Genomic DNA, 21,480 nt, shown 5'->3' on the forward strand with positions numbered 1-21,480 from the left:
GCAGTATGTCTTCTAGCAAAGGCTTCAGAATGCTGGCTCTGGCATCGGAGGCTTGGACATGCTGGCATGAGGAACCTCCACACCCTTGCGAAGAAGAAGCATGTCATAGGCATCGAGGGCGTCAAGTTCAAGAAATACCACTTATGCGGTGCCTGTGAAGCAGGGAAGATGACGAGGGCCAAACATCCCTCGAAGACAATCATGACTACTACTCGACCCTTCGAACTGCTTCACATGGATCTTTTCGGTCCCACTCATTACTCAACTCTAACTACTATTGCTTGCCTCTATGGCTTCGTTATTGTTGATGATTATTCTAGATATACTTGGTCTCACATAATCCTTTACAAGACTGAAGTGCAGGATGTCTTCAGATGCTTCGCCAATCGAGCTATGAACAATTTTGGCGCCAAGATAAAGCACATCAGAAGTGACAATGGCACTGAATTCAAGAACACTGGCCTTGATACATATCTTGATACCTTGGGCATCACACATGAATTCTCAGCCCCGTACACGCCACAGCAGAATGGCGTCGTCGAACGCAAGAACAGAACACTAATTGAGATGGCCAGAACGATGCTAGATGAATACAAGACCCCAAGAAAATTCTGGCCCGAAGCCATTGATACTGCATGCCATACAATCAATCGTGTTTATCTTCACAAGCTACTGAACAAGACATCTTATGAGCTCCTTACTGACAAGAAGCCAAATGTCAGTTACTTCAGAGTATTTGGCGCAAGGTGCTGGATCAAGGACCCACATCACACCTCAAAATTTGCACCAAAAGCACATGAGGGTTTTATGCTTGGATATGGAAAGGATTCACACTCCTACAGAGTCTTCAATCTCTTTCATTACAAAGTGGTTGAAACAGTGGATGTGCGGTTCGATGAGACCAACGGTTCACAAAGAGAGCAGCTACCAAATGTGCTAGATGAAGTTCCATCCAGTGAATCAATCAAGCTAATGGGAACTGGAGAAATTATACCTTCTGAAGCTCATCCTGAAGAAGAACTTATCATTTCAGCACCTGATCAACATGAAGACAATGCTCAGCCTGAAGACATTCCTTCCAACAACGACAATGAACAGCAAGAGCAAAGTTTTCGCCCTGTACATCCTCGCGTTGCCAATGAAGTGCAGATTGAAAGAATAATTGATAGCATCAATGCACCTGGTCCACTCACTCGTTCAAGGGCAACTCAGCTAGCAAATTTCTGTGGGCACTTCGCATTCGTCTCAATAACAGAACCCAAGAAAGTTGAAGAAGCCTTCATGGAACCTGAATGGATTCAAGCTATGCAAGAAGAGCTTCAACAGTTTGAGCTGAATAATGTATGGGAACTCGTTAAGCGTCCTGATCCGCGGAAGCACAATATAATAGGCACCAAATGGATATACCGCAACAAGCAAGATGAGCATGGTCAAGTTGTCAGAAACAAAGCTCGTCTCATTGCTCAAGGATATACTCAAGTGGAAGGCATTGCTTCGATGAAACATTTGCTCCTGTGGCTAGACTTGAAGCCATACGCATACTGCTGGCCTATGCAAATCATCATAACATACTTCTATATCAAATGGATGTGAAGAGTGCCTTTCTCAATGGCAAGATTGAAGAAGAAGTGTATGTTGCACAACCGCCTGGCTTTGAAGATCCAAAACATCCTGACATGGTATACAAGCTCAACAAGGCTCTGTATGGCCTCAAACAAGCCCCTCGGGCCTGGTATGACACACTCAAATACTTCCTGAAGAGCAAAGGCTTCATACCTGGTTCCCTAGATCCCACTCTTTTCACGAAGACATATGATGGTGAACTATTTGTGTGCCAAATATATGTGGATGACATTATCTTCGGCTGCACCAATCAGAAGTACAGTGAAGAGTTTGGATATATGATGCAAGAGCAATATCAGATGTCCATGATGGGGAGCTGAAGTACTTCCTTGGTCTTCAAATACGACAACAACGCAATGGCATCTTCATATCTCAAGAGAAGTATCTCAAAGATTGCCTGAAGAAGTTCGGTATGCAAGACTACAAAGGCTTCACAACACCAATGCCAGCCAAACATCATCTGGGTCCTGACGACAATGGTAAAGAGTTCGATCAAAAGGTATACCGCTCCATGATTGGTTCTTTACTTTATCTATGTGCATCTAGGCCAGATATTATGCTTAGTGTTTGCATGTGTGCTCGATTTCAAGCGGCACCAAAGGAGTCGCATCACTTAGCCGTGAAGCGAATTCTTCGATATTTGGCTCACACCCCAACTCTAGGATTATGGTATCCAAAGGGCTCAGAGTTTGATCTAGTTGGATTCTCGGATGCTGATTATGCTGGTGACAAAGTTGATCGCAAGTCTACATCAGGCACATGTCACTTTCTGGGACGATCACTTGTATGTTGGTCTTCAAAGAAGCAGAATTGTGTATCTCTCTCCACTGCTGAATCTGAATACATTGCTGCTGGATCTTGCTGCGCTCAGCTTCTGTGGATGAAGCAAACACTCAAGGACTATGGCATTCATCTGAAGCAAGTGCCACTTTACTGCGACAACGAAAGCGCCATCAAGATTGCCAACAACCCAGTTCAGCACTCGAAGACAAAGCACATTGAAATTCGTCATCACTTTCTCAGAGATCATGTTGTGAAGGAAGACATTGATATCATGCACGTCAACACTGAAGAGCAATTGGCAGATATCTTCACCAAGCCCTTGGATGAGAAGAGGTTTTGCAAGTTACGGTGTGAGCTAAATATCCTGGAATCCTCAAATGTCCTGTGATCAGGCACACATCCTAACCCTTATGCATATTGATGACTTAGATGTGCAACACACGAAGTAAAGTATATCTTCAATCAATGAAGACATACATTCTAAGTGTGAATACATTAATGTGGAATTTGACTTCGGAGCGCCATGATAATTGTGCGCCGTGTCTGGGTCTAATACTTCCTATACGGTGGGTAATGCCACCACCAAACGTTCTATTTTGAAGTGTTTCACTCATGGCGTTACCTTGCAATGTCTTCACATTTGGTTTGGCTTCGATCTCAACATACTTTCATGATTATCTTCACTATGTTGATTATAGATATATATATATATATATACTAGTGTTCTGTCCTCTACAGCATTCACTTACAGCTATGTCTTCGTGTTGAATCTTTTGAACTAAGTGAATGTGATCGGACCCTAACCTCTCTATGCTTTCTATCTCAAACTCTATCTCTCCAAGTCATATGCATTCTATTGAAACTATCGAATGTCTTCTCCGCATCCTTGTCAGCAGAAGATACAGAGACAACCATTAAGTCCGTTTTCAATGCTCATTCCTCCACATGAAATTCGGAGAAGTAGGAACGACCACCCGACAATCCAGGCGTGCGTGGGACATGGACAAACCCCAAAATTCCACATAATGGCCACATGTTCCTCAGATGCAAATCACCAGGGGCACCTGTGTAATAGCACAGTGCCGCCCCTGTACCTATAAATACACACTCACAGCGGTCATTATCTCTTCTTCCACCCTCGCACGAACCCTAGCGCCACCACTAGCCCTCGACGACGCCGGCGACGAAGCGCTTCGCTGCCACAACCTCTCCGACACCGTCTTCACGCCGACCGCGGACATCGTCCTCTCCGCCGTCGCCGTAGGTGTCCTCCGTTGCCAAGTTAGGGCACGGAAGATCGAACTGCTCGGCCTCATCTTACACTCTGTCTAGCAGTTCTTAGTGTGGTAAATAAAACTTCCTCTTTTTACAGCACCATTGATCCTATGGATTTGTCACTTTCTACCACAAGCAGTTTCTGTTCACACAAGCTAGATCTCTCTCATACTGCATCTCATAACATGCCTAGTATATTCACTTGTGCTTCACAAAGTAGTTAGATTCCTCACTTGTACTGATCTGTGGATTCGTACAAATCTGGAACCAACTTCTTATCTATGAGTGAATGTCTTCGCACGATGAGGTCAATGTCTTCTAAACTGATTTATCTTCAAAATCTTCTGAGAATGCATATGACCTCTTCCCCTTCCCTCGCACCTTAATGCTGTCACAGGTACATGTCCGTGGGAGAATCCTTTGGTTCTCATAGTCTGCATTCATTTGCGGAATTCTTACAGCATCACATAAATTCTCCCAAAGCCAGTTCCTGTTGGTCCAGCAAACGAAAACCTTTGAAGCCTTTGAACGTCTTGAAGCCTTTCAAGTTAAAGTTTATGGCTTCAGAGAAAGCAGCAAGGAAGGGTGGCAGAAAGCGTCGTGGTGAGACCTCTAGAGATCTGCCAGATGAACTCTCAGAAATGTACAAGACAGATCCTGAAGAGGATTACAGTCAGCTCAAGACCCGAATCCAATGGATTCAAAGATATTGGGCAGAACAATGGTTCAAATACAGATTTGTGACCCAGGAGTATGCTGAGAAAAAACGCCATCAAGAGACCGTGGGGAGACATCCTATTCAAGAATCTTCTACCCAGGTCCAGAGATGAAGCCATTGCTCAAGGCTTCTATCCATGCATGGTCCGTTGACCACAGCCTGCCGATGCACACTCGTCATCACTGCTATGGTGTCGTGACGACAATCTGTTCAAGCGCAACTTCCAGTTTGCTCAGAACTCAGCGAAGCAGAACAAGAAGACTTTTGGGTTAGACTTCAACCCTGGTCCCTCATCTCCAAGGGCAGATGGCACACGACATGCAGAACCCAATGTCATCGGTCCTTTCGCCAACCTTGAAGGCCTCATCACCTACATCTTGGTTCAAGGGACTGCAGTGAATGAGCCTACAGCTGACACTGAGTCTGATGACACGCCTGGAGTGCCGAAGCCAAAGCAGTTGAAGAAGCCAAAAGCTTCAAAGCCGGCCCCTTCACCAAAAATCTCAAGGGCGAAGCCATTGGCAACTGCACCTCCTGAAGACAGTGTGCAGTCTGAAGACTTATCACGCATCTCCAAGCCCCAGAAGGCCAAGATGCCTCTGTCTCACACTGGCAAAGAGCTAACAGCTACTGCCATTCTGCGCAATGACGACATTGATATGTCAAGTGATGAAGATCTTGCAGATGACGCTCTTGAGCAACTCATCAAGAGCAAAGAAGAAGCAGAAATCTTCAATGATCTGCCTCTCTTTGATGTCACCATCATCCACAACTTCATTGACGAGTGGTTTGACACGCCAAACATCATCTTTGAAGATCTGCAGCTACCCATTGGCCTCAGTGTCGCCTTCCAAGGCGCCATTGCTTCAGAACTTGCTATTGCCCAGCGCATTGTTGAACTGAAGCAGAAGATTGACTATGAAAAGGCTCAGTTCAAGAAGCATATGGCCAAGCTCAGCGTGCAAGAAGTGAAGAACTTCAAGACAATGATGCACGAGCTCAAGGAAGCCTTTGTGAAGAAGCGTGCAGAAGCTCAGGGTTCGCGTGAGCGCATGAAGACTCTGGCTGACAGATGTGTGCAAGCCTATAATGAGGCTGAGAAGCGCAAGGCACTTGGGCGTCCTGGCATCGACCCCAGGATGGACGCAAAAAAGAAGAAGAAGCCTGCTACGGCTGAACCTGATGCACCAAGGCAAGAAGCAGTTCCGATTGTCTTCCCAACTAGACTGACTGGCTCGAAGCCAAAAAGGCGGTCAACAGCTTTAGAGCTCAAGAAGACAAGGACTGCTGAGGCTGAAGCCAGGAAGAGGAAACACTCTGAAGCCTCTCCTACTGCCCCTCCAAGAAGAAGAGGAAGACCAAGAAAGCTCGGGCTGCTTCCACAGAGCCCTTGATAGTTGAACCCATTTCTATGGTCTATCCTGAAGCTGAACGACAACTGACAATTCATGAGCCTGCTTCCACAGAGGCTCATGAAGCTGAAGACATTCCAGCAGCTGATCCCATCGCTGCTGAAGACAGTGGTCAACATGACAATGTAGAAGATGGTGCAGTCCTTCCTCAGCATGAAAACAGCGAACTCATCAGCATTGGTCGTCCACTGACGCCAATTGCACAGGATGCTTCATGGGCGGATCGCCCACAAGAGGAAGAAGACTATGAGGCCCAGCCCACTCCAACTCCACAGGCGTCGTCTGCGTTCCGCAGGCTTCGCAAAGGTCCAAGGCCTCAAGTCTCTGCTGAAGACATTCCGGCTGCATCAGCCGCAGAAGGAGTCCCTCAAGATCCCACTCCCCTGACCCACCAAGAAGCAGTTCTCCAGGAGAATGTGCTTGTGACCGACCCTCCAGCTAGTCAAGTGGAGGGTGAAAATCGTGAGGCTGCCACAACCACCAATGAAGCTAATGTGGAGCCCTCCCCAGCAAAAGCTTCAGAAGACAGCGAAGCCACTAATCCCGCCACTTCTGTTCCTGAGTCTGCTGTCGGTCCCCAGTTCAACTATCATGTTGAGCACAGGCCTCAGGTCCAGAAGCCAATCCCAAGACTGCCAAGGTTTCCAGGTCCTGCATCAGCACCTGGCTCCTTCAACATCAATGGCTTCAGGGCAGACAACACGTTCTTCAATAGCTCCAGGAACCCCTACTCAAGGGAAAGGATATCCTGATCGGTTCTGGAGCTATCCTCAGCGAAGCTATTACTCTTGCATTCTTTACAACCAAGGTCGCATCTTCCCACACAAGCGCCTTGACGTTGAAGCTATAGCTGGTCTGCCCTGTCTGGAAGAAGCTTTAGATTGCTTCAAGGAAGTTGGACTACTGTCGTTCATTACTGACGAAGAGCATTGGAATGAAGAGTTGCTGCTTCAATTCTATGCCACACTTCACATCAGAGGGTACAGCAGAGATCCGAAGACTTGGGTCCTGGAGTGGATGACTGGCAACGTTCATCACGAAGCCAATGCATTTGACATCATTGAGCTCACTGGCTTGCCCACTCCTGGCGATCTCTTCGAGCAAGACTGTCAGCTGCATGCTGAAGCTATTGAGAGCATCTTTCAGCGGCCAGAACCTGATAGAGTCAGATGCTCAGCATGATGAAGCCATTGCCCCAAGATGCTACTTATCCCACAGAGTTCTTCGTTGAAGACCTTGAGTACCTGCCAAGAACCATCTATCACATCATCAGGCGAACTCTCTGGCCTATCAAAGGGTACTCTCCAAATGCCAAGCTTCAGGGTGCAATGAAGACTTTGGTCTTCTATATACTTCATGGCAAATGCTTCAATGCACAGGACTTCTTCATACACCAACTTGCTGCATCAGGCATTGATCTGTTTGGTTTGAAGTTCTACGCCCCTTGGGTCATGCGGCTGATCAAGCTACACTCCGCCATCTCGTATCAGCCCTCAGCCCGCAACCATCGGATCTTCTTGCCTGACGTGGACATGTCTACTGAAGCCATATATTCTGAGCCTGCCAAGCAACCTCTAAGTCTTCAGAATGCAGAACATTAGAGTTTTACTCAGAACGTTGAAGGAGTTGAAGCAGTTTCTCGGGTGTATCCTTTGGCTGGCACTACACGTGCACCACACCCTGCTTCCACTGAAGCCACTGACATTGCCACTACTCCAAGACCCAAGAAGCGCACTCGTGTTCTCAACGACCGAGAGCTTCTTGTGGCTCTACATCAGAAACAGGATAGGCATCATGACTGGTTGAAGCGTCAGATGAAAAGCCTCTTGGTGGATGTTAATCGCACTCAAAATCTTGCCACCAAGAATGCTTTCGTTGCCCATGAAACCTGTCGCCGCACATGGAAAGGGCTCACGATGATGTGCTCTGAAGCTGATCTTCAAGAGGATGGCTTCACTGAGAGATTCAAGTTTGACTCCACACCTCCTCGAAGGGCTGTGTTGCTAGGAACTCCATCCCTTGAAGACTCTGAGTTCTCTTCCTCTGCTGCCACAGTGACTGCCAGAATTATTGAGGAAGAAGATGATGCTACTTCACCGCCACCTCCTTCAGCACCTCCAAGCTCTTCTGCACCGCCAAACAACACCAACAACCCTGCTACTTCACCTACTCCTCATGGGAACGAGTAGAGGCTCTATGTCTTCAAACCTTTTTGTTCATTACTGACAAAAGGGGGAGAAGCATATGAGATTGATAATCTTCAAGCGGGTCCATATGGGTGGGTGCTTTATATTTTGCTTCGTGCTTACAACTCTCGTTTTTGCTACATTTGGTTCTTATGAGTTGTAACACTTAAACTAGATGGTCGTCTGCTACTTATTTGCCACCTTGTTTTGCGAAGATAAATTCCGCATGTGCGACGATAAATTCCGCACTTAGCTCATTCTGCAGACATCCATTTTCCATTATGCATGTCATTATCTTCATATACTTTTACATGCATAGTGGATTGTCATCATAAGTTGAAGTGGATCTCCACAAGTACAACCTGCCATGTGCATTTGCATTCCAAAAGCAAATTAACTCATATGCACATCTTCAGGGGGAGCCCTTGCAACTTATGAAGACAATTCCTTATCCTTTACAATTTCACAGATTATATTCCCCGTTGAAAACTTCAACTAGTTTGTCATCAATCACCAAAAAGGGGGAGATTGTAAGTGCATCTAGTGCCACCCCTAGTTGGTTTTGGAGTATTGACGACAAACCTAGTTGAGGGACTAATGTGTTTGTGAGAATTGCAGTATAACACAGGTAGAAGTCCCTCATTGATTCGGTTTTACTACCAGAGATGACCCCTAAAAATGTATGAAGACATTGAAGTCAAAGGTGGTATATGAAGATATTCACATTGAAGACTATGACAAGAGAAGACACTATATGAAGCCTATGGAGCTCGAAGACTTAGATCTTTCGTAGTTCTTTTTCTTTTGTGTTGAGTCATAGGAACCACCGTACTGTTAAGTGGGGTCCAAGAGAACCAGTCAGAATGACTGAAGTGATGCCTAAACCAAAAACCTATGTCTTCGAGTGAAGACTATGAGAGCGAATCTTGTCCAAAGTCGGACAAGTCAGCTTTGCTTGTAGCCCAAGTAAAGTTGCCGTGTGAGTTTGAAATCTGACTGTTGGAACACATGTCAGTTCCTTAGTGACCCAGGGTCATTTCGGACAAATCAGGTCGGGTTGCCAAGTGGCTATAAATAGCCCACCCCCTACAACCATAAACGGTTGGCTGCTCAGATTGAAAGTACGGCTTTTGTCGTTTGAGAGCAACCCACCTCGAAGCCTTTGAGAGAGAATTCCTTGCGAGGATAAAGCCCTAACCACCAGAGCCAGAGAGAATTGGGCATCACTTAAGTCTTCTTGTCTGTGTGATCTGAAGACTTATTACACTTGAGGACTGTGCATCCTCCAGCCGGTTAGGCGTCGCGTTCTGAGCATCCAAGAGACATTGTGGATTGCCGGTGAACGAAGTCTGTGAAGGTTTGGGAGTCTACCTTGAAGACTTACCAGAGTGATTGGGCGAGGTCTATGTGACCTTAGCTCAGGGAGAATACGGTGAGGACTGGGTGTCCTGAGCTACGTGTTCAGGACTGGGTGTCCGGGACTGTGTGTCCTAAGGTTTAAATACCTAGCCGCTCCAACCAGACGTACAGTTGTCACAGCAACTGGAACTGGTCCAACAAATCATTGTCTTCAATGAGTCACTGGTTTCATCTTCACTTCCCTTTACTTACTGTTACTCCTTGTGAAGTCATTGTATGTTTGCACTATCATTTGTCTTCACTGAGTGACTGCGTGTTCTGTTTGGCTTCACAATATCTTCCTACCTGATCCTTACTACCTAGCTGCTATTAGTCTTTGTGCTTTCACTTCATTGAATACTTGACTATGGTTTGCCTAGTGTAGTCTACCTTCTGCTGCATGGTAATAGGTTTAATTTTATCGTTTGTCTTCAAAACTTCTATGTTCTGAAGACTTTCATAAAAATCGCCTATTCACCCCCCTCTAGTCGATATAACGCACTTTCAGCTCTGTTTAAGACGAAGCCGCTCCGCCTCCCGCCTCTACCTTCCAGCGCTGCTCCACAAACGATACTCCCAAGAGAGAAACGACACCGTAGTGCCTCCATCGTCCGATCTGGAACAAACGATCCTAGGGTTTCCCCCGGAGCAGCACGACTGGGTTGACAGTAGTTACTCGATGATGCCTTCATCGAGGTAACGATGCAGGACACCGCCATCGCCTGCCGTTGGCTCGGTTTTCACCGGAAACCATGTCTCCCCGACTCGCAGCCGGGACTAGATGACGGATCTCAAGATCCGGTCACCCAGCCTCAGGCCGACCACCTCCTACTGAGGAGATCACCACCACCACCGGTTGCACCAGCCAGAACAGATCTGACCGGATCTGTTGCCAAGCAACCGACCAGGCCCTCCAAGCCACTGCCGATCCGAAGCCTGATGACACGCCGCCGTAGCCGAACTCACCGCTACCCGAACTAGGCAAGTCGTCGCCTACCGCCGCTCGTGACCAGGCTGCCTGACGCAACACAGTCGCTGTCACCCGTGGCAGGGCTAGCCGCTGTGACCATCGCCACCGCCGCTGGATCTGTCGTGCCTCCACAGTCGCAAGGGATGCACACCACCCGTGAGGCGCTAGAGAGAGGAGTATCCCCACCACCGATTGCGACGTCGGGTGGGGGAAGGAGGAGTCGGCCCCGACAGTGGCTAGGACTGGGAACCGCCCGAGTCACCCGAGAAGGGGCGACGCGGGGAGTATTTTCTTGGAATTATTTTGTTTTAAATGAAAACAGGAACAGGCTTAAAATTGGGGGGGTCTCACTTCCCCGGCCTGTGCATCAAACAGGGATGCATACATCCATTTTACAATGAGTACCAAGATAAACATGGTCCTCAGAATTTTTTAAATGAGTATCAACATATTTCTTGATGAGAGGTTCCACCACACACCAAGCTTGATCCTCAATAAATGGGGGACATCCCCTGTGCATTGCTACTTCTTGAACTTGTGTTGGTTTTTCCCTTGAAGAGGAAATGGTGATCCAGCAAAGTAGAGATAAGTATTTCCCTCAGTTTGAGAACCAAGGTATCAATCCTATAGGAGATAACACACAAATCACCGAATACATGCACAAACAATCAAACAACTTGCATCCAATGCGATAAAGGGGTTGTCAATCTCTTCACGGTTACTTGCAAAAGTGAGATCTGATAGAGATAGATAAACGGTAAAGTAAATATTTTTGGTATTTTTGGTTTATAGATCGGAAAGTAAAAGATTGCAAAAATAGTAGATCAGAAACTAGATCGGAAACTTGTAGGATGGAAAATAGAAACTAATATGATGGAAAATATACCCGGGGGCCATAGGTTTCACTAGAGGCTTCTCTCAAGATAGCAAATAATACGGTGGGTGAACAAATTACTGCCGAGCAATTGATAGCAAAGCGCAAAGTTATGACGATATCTAAGGCAATGATCATGAATATAGGCATCACGTCTGTGTCAAGTAGACCGAAACGATTCTGCATCTACTACTATTACTCCACACATCGACCGACTCCTGCCTGCATCTAGAGTATTAATTTCATGAAGAACAGAGTAATGCATTAAATAAGATGACATGATGTAGAGGAATTAACTCAAGCAGTATGATGAAAACCCCATCTTTTTATCCTCGATGGCAACAATACAATATGTGCCTTGCTGCCCCAACTGTCACTGGGAAAGGACACCGCAAGATTGAACCCAAAGCTAAGCACTCCTCCCATTGCAAGAAAAACAAATCTAGTTGGCCAAACCAAACAAATAGTTCGAAGAGAAATACAAAGATATCAAATCATGCTTAAAAGAATTAAGAGGAGATTCAAATAATATTCATAGATAAGCCGATCATAAATCCACAATTCATCACATCTCGGCAAACACACCGCAAAAAAGTATTACATCAAATAGATCTCCAAGAACATCAAGGAGAACATGGTATTGAGAATCAAAGAGAGAGAAGAATCCATCTAGCTACTAGCTATGGACCCGTAGGTCTATGGTAAACTACTCATGCTTCATCGGAAGGGCAATAGAGTTGATGTAGAAGCCCTCTGTGATCGAATCCCCCTCTGGCAGGGTGCCAGAAAAGGTACCTAGATGATATCTCATAGGTACAGAAGGTTGCGGTGGTGGAAAAGTGTTTTCGTGGATGGCTCTGGTGGTTTGGGGATATTTGGGAAGATATAAGTGAAAGAATTAGGTCAGGAGCGTCACATGGGGCCCACAAGGGTGGGGATCGCGCCTTCATTCCTTTAGGCCACCTCGTGGCTCCTCTGACTTCATCTTGAAGTCTCCTAGTTGTCTTCTAGTCCAAGAAAAATCATCGCGAAGGTTTCATTCCGTTTGGACTCCGTTTGGTATTCCTTTTTCATGAAACTCAAAAACAGGGACAAAACAGAAACTGGCACTAGGCTCTAGGTTAATAGGTTAGTCCCAAAAATAATATAAAATAGCATATTAATGCATATAAAACATCCAAAATAGATAACATAATAGCATGGAACAATCAAAAATTATAGATACGTTGGAGACGTATCAAGCATCCCCAAGCTTAATTCCTGCTCGTCCTCAAGTAGGTAAATGATAAAAACAGATTTTTTTTCATGTGGGATGCTACCCAACATATTTATTCATGTAATTTTCTTTATTGTGGCATGAATGTTCAGATCCATAAGTTTGAAAACAGAAGTTTGATATTGACATAAAAATAATAATACGTCAAGCATACTGACAAGGCAATTATGTCTTCTCAAAATAACATGACCAAAGAAAGCTTATCCCTACAAAATCATATAGTCTGGCTATGATCCATCTTCATCACACAAAAAATTCAAATCATGCACAACCCCAATGATAAGCCAAGAAAATGTTTCATACTTTTGATGTTCTCAAACTTTTTCAACTTTCACGCAATACATGAGCGTGAGCCATGGACATAGCACTATAGGTGGAATAGAATATGGTGGTTGTGGAGAAGACAAAAGAAGAAGATAGTCTCACATCAACTAGGCATATCAACGGGCTATGGAGATGCCTATCAATAGATATCGATGTGAGTGAGTAGGATTTCCATGCAATGGATGCACTAGAGCTATAAGTTTATGAAAGCTCAAAAAGAAACTAAGTGGGTGTGCATCCAACTTGCTTGCTCATGAAGACCTAGGGCTATTTGAGGAAGCCCATCACTGGAATATACAAGCCAAGTTCTATAATGAAATATTCCCATTAGTATATGAAAGTGACAACATAGGAGACTCTCTATCATGAAGATCATGGTGCTACTTTGAAGCACAAGTGTGGTAAAATGATAGTAACATTGTCCCTTCTCTCTTTTCTCTCATTTTTTATTTGGGCCTTCTCTCATTTTTTTGGCCTCTTTTTTTATTTTTTGTCCAGAGTCTCATCCCGACTTGTGGGGGAATCATACTCTGCATCATCCTTTTCCTCATATGGGACAATGCTCTAATAATGAAGATCATCACACTTTTATTTACTTACAACTCAAGTATTACAACTTGATACTTAGAACAAAATATGACTCTATATGGATGCCTCCGGTGGTGTACCAGGATGTGCAATGACTCAAGAGCGACATGTATAAAAATGATGAAAGGTTGCTCTGCCGCAAATACGATGTCAACTACATGATCATGCAAAGAAATATGACAATGATGGAACGTGTCATAATAAACGGAACGGTGGAAAGTTGCATGGCAATATATCTCGGAATGGCTATGGAAATGTCATAATAGGTAGGTATGGTGGCTGTTTTGAGGAAGGTATGTGGTGGGTGTATGGTACTGGCAAAATTTGCGTCGCACTAGAGAGGCTAGCAATGGTGGAAGGGTGAGAGTGCGTATAATCCATGGACTCAACATTAGTCATAGAGAACTCACATACTTATTGCAAAAATCTATTAGTTATCGAAACAAAGTACTACGCACATGCTCCTAGGGGGATAGATTGGTAGGAAAATACCATCGCTCATCCCCGATCGCCACTCATAAGGAAGACAATCAATAAATAAATCACGCTCTGACTTCATCACATAATGGTTCACCATACGTGCATGCTACAGGAGTCATAATCTGTAACACAAGTATTTCTCAAATTCACAATTACTCACTAGCATGACTCTAATATCACCATCTCTGTATCTCAAAACAATCATAAGGAATCAAACTTCTCATAGTATTCAATGCACTTCATATGTAAGTTTTTATTATATCCCTCTTGGATGCCTATCATATTACGACTAAATTTATAACCAAAGCAAATTACCATGCTGTTTAAAGACTCTCAAAATAAAACCACCGCCATGCTCTAAAAAGATATAACTGAAGCACTGGAGCAAAATTTCCTAGCACAAAAGATATAAGTGAAGCACATAGAGTATTCTAATAAATCATGATTCATGCGTGTCCCTCTCAAAAGGTGTGTACAGTAAGGATGATTGTGGCAAACTAAAAAGAAAATATTAAAATCATACAAGACGCTCCAAGCAAAACACATATCATGTGGTGAATAAAAATATAGCTCAAGTAAAGTTACTGATAGACGAAGACGAAAGAGGGGATGCCTTCCGGGGCATCCCCAAGCTTAGGCTCTTGGTTGTCCTTGAATATTACCTTGGGGTGCCTTGGGCATTCCCAAGCTTAGGCTCTTGCTAGTCCTTATTCCATAGTCCATCAAATCCTTACCCAAAACTTGAAAACTTCACAACACAAAACTCAACAGAAAATCTCATGAGCTCCGTTAGTATAAGAAAATAAATCACCACTTCTGGTATTGTTGTGAACTCATTCTTTATTTATATTGGTGTAATATCTACTGTATTCCAAATTTTCCATGGTTCATACCCCCCGATACTACTCATAGAATCATCAAAATAAGCAAACAACACAAAGAAAACAGAATCTGTCAAAAATAGAACAGTCTATAGGAATCTGTAATTCTCGAATACTTCTGTAACTCCAAAAATTCTTTAAAATTAGGACAACCTAAGAAATTTGTTTATTAATCTTCTTCAAAAAGAATCAGTGTTTTATCACGCTTCTGTTAAAAACGAGAATTGTTTTCCTGGGCGTAAAAGTTTCTGTTTTTCAGAAATATCAAATCAACTATCACCGTAAGCCATCCCAAAGGTCTTACTTGGCACAAACACTAATTAAGACACAAAAACCACGTCTAAACAGAGGCTAGATGAATTATTTATTGCAAAGCAGAGGCAAATTGTAAAGAACAAAAATAAAATTGGTTTGCCTCCCAACAAGCGCTATGGTTTAACGCCCTTAGCTAGGCATAAAAACATGAATAGATCTAGGTATTGTCATCTTTGGTATGCAATTCTTCAGTTGTGCACTTGTAGTTCTTAGTAGGTTCTTTGGTTTTATCAATGATCAAACTCCTAGGCAAGAAATCCAGAAATTCACTTGTGGCAATCGGTTCCTTAATAATATTGAAGAAATTGGGGTGAACACTTATTGTTTTGAGATCTTCATTTTCTTTACTAGAAGATTCACCCTTATTCTGAGGAACGTAAATAAACTTGGCAGTCTTAGTAGGAGGAAGATTTTGAGAAGTTTTAATGGAGGAAAAAGTGGAACCCAAGTTGGTAATAATATCCTCTAATTTTCCAATTCTAGTAGAATCTTGATCTATCTTTTCAATGACTATGGGTTCCTTTTCTCTAATATTCTTTAAAGTAACTCCTACCTTAGATCCATATTGAGTAATCTGATTATGAATCTTTTTATCCAAATTTTCAATCAACTCAATGATAGCAATTTTATTATCAATAATATCAAGCCTTTGCAACACATGTTCCAAGGTTAAAACAGTTCCATTAATCAAAAGAGGTGGTGGGCCTAACAAATCTATCATGGCATTGTAAGAATCAAAAGTATGGCTCCCCAAGAAATCCCCCCCCCCCCGGTAATGGTATCTAGAACATATCTATTCCAAGGAGTAACACCCACATAAAAATTGCGGAGAAGAACGGCAGTAGATTGCTTTCGAGTAGATCTATTTTGAGCATTACAAATTCTATAGCAAGCATCTTTTAAATTTTGTCCATCCCTTTATTTAAAATTGAGCACTTCATTATCGGGAGTGCTCACAATAATGGGAGGACTAGCCATGAAAGCAAGAAAAACGATCAAACGCACAAGCACACCAAAAGCAAACGAAGAAGACGAATGGAAGAGGGGCGAAGAAAAGGCAAATCTTTTTTAAATTCGTTTTAGAAGTGGGAGCGAGGAAAATGAGAGGCGAATGGCGAATAATGTAATGCAAGATATGAGAGTTTATGATGGGTACTTGGTATGTCTTGACTTGGCGTAGATCTCCCCGGCAACGGCGCCAGAAATTCTTCCTACTACTTCTTGAGCTTGTGTTGGTTTTTCCCTTGAAGAGGAAAGTGTGATGTAGCAAAGTAGAGATAAGTATTTCCCTCAGTTTGAGAACCAAGGTATCAATCCAGTAGGAGACGATGCACAAATCACTGAATACCTGCACAAACAATCAAACAACTTGCACCCAACGCGATAAAGGGGTTGTCAATCCCTTCACAGTTACTTGCAGAAGTGAGATCTGATAGAGATAGATAAACGATAAAGTAATTTTTTTTGGTATTTTTCGTTTATAGGTCGGAAAGTAAAAGATTGCAAAAATAGTAGATCAGAAACTTGTAGGATGGAAAATAGAAACTTATATGATGGAAAATAGACCCGGGGCCATAGGTTTCACTAGAGGCTTCTCTCAAGATAGAAATAATACAGTGGGTGAACAAATTACTGCCAAGCAATTAATAGAAAAGTGCAAAGTTATGACAATATCTAAGGCAATGATCTTGAATATAGGCATCACATCCATGTCAAGTAGACCGAAATGATTCTGCATCTACTACTATTACTCCACACATCGACCGACTCCTGCCTGCATCTAGAGTATTAAGTTCATGAATAACAGAGTAACGCATTAAGTAACATGACATGATGTATAGGAATTAACTCAAGCAATATGATGAAAACCCCATCTTTTTATCCTCTATGGCAACAATACAATATGTGCCTTGCTGCCCCTACTGTCACTAGGAAAGGACACCGCAAGTTTGAACCCAAAGCTAAGCACTTCTCCCATTGGAAGAAAAACCAATCTAGTTGGCCAAACCAAACCGATAGTTCAAAGAGAATTACAAAGATATCAAATCCTGCATAAAAGAATTAAGAGAAGATTCAAATAATATTCATAGATAAGCTGATCATAAATCAACAATTCATCGGATCTCGGCAAACACGTCGTAAAAAAGTATTACATCGAATAGATCTCCAAGAACATTGAGGAGAACATGGTATTGAGAATCAAAGAGAGAGAAGAATCCATCTAACTACTAGCTATGGACCCGCAGGTCTGTGGTAAACTACTCACGCTTCATTGGAAGGGCAATAGAGTTGATGTAGAAGCCCTCCGTGATCGAATCCCCCTCCGGCAGGGTGCCGGAAAAGGTCCCTAGATGGGATCTCACGGGTACAGAAGGTTGCGGCAGTGGAAAAGTGTTTTCGTGGATGCGTCTGGTGGTTTTAGGATATTTGGGAATATATAGGCGAAAGAATTAGGTCAGGAGGGTCACGGGGGGCCCACAAGGGTGGGGGCGCGCCCTACCCCCCTGGGCGTGCCCTCCGTCCTTGTGGCCGCCTCGTGGCTCCTCCGACTTCATCTCCAAGTCTCCCGGTCCAATAAAAATCATCGCAAAGGTTTCATTCTGTTTGGACTCCGTTTGGTATTTCTTTTTTGCGAAACTCAAAGACAGGGAAAAATAGAAACTAGCACTAGGCTCTAGGTTAATAGGTTAGTCCCAAAAATAATGTAAAAAAGCATATTAATGCATGTAAAACATCCAAAACAAATAATATAAGAGCCTAGAACAACAACAAAAATTATAGATACGTTGGAGACGTATCATGCATCACCTGTCAATTCTAGGAATTGAACTCGGGTCGCTAGGCTGCACAACTACAAGCCCAACCACTAAGCCAAGGCTCTCTTTGCAAATCCATCACAAACCCCTTTGACCCCCTCTTAATTGTTCGGGATCCATATAGCTCAAGACATAAACTGAAAGATTTGCTTCTTGTCATTATTGCACCATTCTTGAGTCATATCCATTGGGGGGGTCCTTTGATCCACACACATAATTTTCCTTGGGGACTAAAACATGTGTATTCAGTTAGCAAACGTAATTAGTCCCTTGTATGTATATTATCATCAACATCAAAATATGCTTAAGGCCATGATTGAACTTTCGGTTTCCAACTCCTTTCTCCACCTATGAATTGCCAAATGAGGGAGAAGGGGGAATCGAGGCGATGGCACGGGGGAGACTTGGTGGCGGCTAAGGTCGGGGGAATTGGTGCCTCGTGCCAATTTTTTGGAGATAGTTGATACGTCTCTAATGTATCTATAATGTTTGATTGTTTCATGCTATAATATTATCATTCGTACATACTTTTGCCATCATTTTATATTATTTTTTTGGACTAACATATTAATTTACTGCCCAGTGTCGGTTGTTATTTTTTGCTTGCTTTTGATTTTACAGAAAATTGATACCTACGAAGGTCCAAACACGATGCCATTTTTGCCGATTTTTTCTGGACCAAAAGGAGTGCTGAAGCTTCAGGAGTCATCGAGAGGATGCTTGAGGGCCCCACAAGGGTAGATTGCATGGTTAGGGGGTGGCTGTCGGTGTCAAAACCGGCGGATCTCGGGTAGGGGGTCCTGAACTATGCGTCTAGGCGGATGGTAACAGGAGACGAGGGACACGATGTTTTTACCCAGGTTCGGGCCCTCTTGATGGAGGTAAAACCCTACATCCTGCTTGATTAATATTGATGATATGGGTAGTACAAGAGTAGATCTACCACGAGATCAGAGAGGCTAAACCCTAGAAGCTAGCCTATGGTATGATTGTTGTTCATCCTACGGACTAAAACCCTCCGGTTTATATAGACACCAGGGAGGGCTAGGGTTACACAGAGTCGGTTACAATGGTAGGAGATCTACATATCCGTATTGCCAAGCTTGCCTTCCACGCCAAGGAAAGTCCCTTCCGGACACGGGACAAAGTCTTCGATCTTGTATCTTCATAGTCCAGGAGTCCGACCGAAGGTATATTCTGGCTATCCGGACACCCCCTAATCCAGGACTCCCTCAGTAGCCCCTGAACCGGGCTTCAATGACGACGAGTCCGGCGGCAGATTGTCTTCGGCATTGCAAGGCGGGTTCCTCCTCCAAGTACTTCATAGAAGATTTTGAACACAAAGGTAGTGTCCGGCTCTGCAAAATAAGTTTCCACATATTGCCATAGAGAGAATAATATTTACACAAATCTAATCTGCTGACGTATTCCATAGCGTGACATCACACCACGACCAAGTCTTTATTTGAATCATTTTACTGTCCCACCTCAGCGCGTTTAGCGAGCCGGTTTCCTTGACACGTCTTGTCAAAGCAGAGATCGTGTTCCCTTATTCCGGGATTCTCATCAATAAGGGCGTGGGTAACCCAACCGCGCCATTGATTACGGGCTTGGGAGATAAGAGAGTTTTACCAGGCTGGTGGGGACGCATAGTCACGTACGCCCATATAAGGGGATAAGGGTCCACCTTTTCATCCACGCCTTCTTCCTCCTTTGCCTATCCATTTCCACACACTCGAGCTCCAGCGCCCAAGTCTGCACACCCCACCTCAACCTTCTCCAGCCATGTCCGGAGCGGGAGGCAAGTGGATGGTCTCCTCCGTCATGGAGGGACTCATCAAAAAACTGAGGAAGGCCGGATACTTGTCTAACGACATTGCGCACCGGCTTCCCAAAGAGGGGCAGCTCATCCCCACCCCTAGGCCCCATGAGAGGGTGGTGTTCCTCCCCCATTTCCTTTGCGGACTGAGCTTCCCTCTCCACCCATTTGTCCGGGGGCTCATGTTCTACTATGGCCTAGATTTCCACGATCTGGCCCCGAACTTTGTCCTCAACATCTCCGCGTTTATCGTCGTGTGCGAGGCTTTCCTCTGCATCCGCCCCCATTTCGGCCTATGGCTCAAGACTTCCAATGTCAAGCCGAAGGTGGTGCATGGCACCCAGGCGGAGTGCAGAGGCGCCATGGTGGGAAAGATGCCCAACGTCCTATGGCTCGAGGGCTCCTTCGTGGAGACCCTAAAGGGGTGGCAATCGGGGTGGTTTTACATCACCGAGCCTCGCGACCCTGAATGGGTCGCAGCCCCCGAGTTCCGATCCGGACCCCCTACACGGCTCACCTCCTGGAAAGAGATGGGCCTGTCGTGGGGTAAAAAAGGAGAGCTGACCGGACTCCAAACATGCGTCCAAACCCTGGCGGACAAGAAGCTCAAACTTGTCAACGTAGTCCAGGTTATGCTCATCCGCCGGATCCTCCCGTGTCAACAACGGGCTTTCAACCTGTGGGAGTTCGACCCAGCGCAGCACCGAACTCTGAGCAGGCTCTTCGACACGACGTACGAAGATGCCTGGAAGGTGCTTTTCAAGGGCGCCGAGGCCCCCGCATCCGCTACCGAGGATCGCGGATTCAGCATGCAGCGTCACGCTAGTGCGGTAAGCTGTTTTTAACTTTTACAAGGTGTTATTTTTTCATAGTTTGACTCCATGCGGGATCTAAGCTCCCTTACCTTTGACAAGATCGGCAGGAGACGCCCGGACAGATCAACTGTCCGGCTCCTTTGCCCGAAGGCCCAGCGGACGCTCGCTTGGCGAAGCTGCTGGTTCTGACACCCTATGTGGTGCCGGAGAAGAAGGCCAAGAAGAAGGCCACGGGGACTCGAAAGAGTGCCCGGCGCCAGGAGGTGTCGGATTCATGATCCGACGACTCCAAGATGCACTCCTCCCATGAAGACGAGGAGGAGGAAGAAGAGACCTCTCCCCCTCCAGTGGGGGGAGGGAAGAAAAGGAAGGCCGCCCCAACTGGGGAGGCCGAAGGGTCCAAGAAGGGGAAGACCCCTCCTCCGGACTACTCCGCCGACGCCGATGACGGCGAAGAGGAGTGGCCACACAGGACCAAGCCCCTGGCGAGATCGTAAGTATTCAGACACCAGAGCAATTCATAGTGTTCCTTTCTTTCACAGCTCCTCCTTACGCCGAATATGACTATGCAGTCCGCCCAAGGCCGGGCTCGACGAGTCGTCGAGCGGCTCCCTGGATTCGTCAGACGTGAATTCACTTCCGCCCGCTACCTCCCCCCACCCTACGGACGACACCGAGGTGCTGTCCCAACAGGTTCCAAGCCAGGAGGAGGTGGTCCTAGAGGCGCCGCAAGGCGACCTCCCGGACTCCAGGCGTAAAGGGGATAGAACCCCCAAGGGCTCCAAGTCCGGCCTTGAGCCGGACACCGCGCCGGAACCTTCAACGGTTCCGGACTCCAGCAGGCGGCCTCCTTCCAAGAGGAGCAAGCCTACCGAGCCGGTGACCTCCGTCCAACCAGAGACACCGGACAATTTGCTGGAGGTGCTT

The sequence above is a fragment of the Triticum urartu genome, chromosome 5A (genome assembly GCF_056163025.1).
Source record: "Triticum urartu cultivar PI428250 chromosome 5A, HENAU_Tu73, whole genome shotgun sequence".
NCBI classification, from domain to species: Eukaryota; Viridiplantae; Streptophyta; class Magnoliopsida; order Poales; family Poaceae; genus Triticum; species Triticum urartu.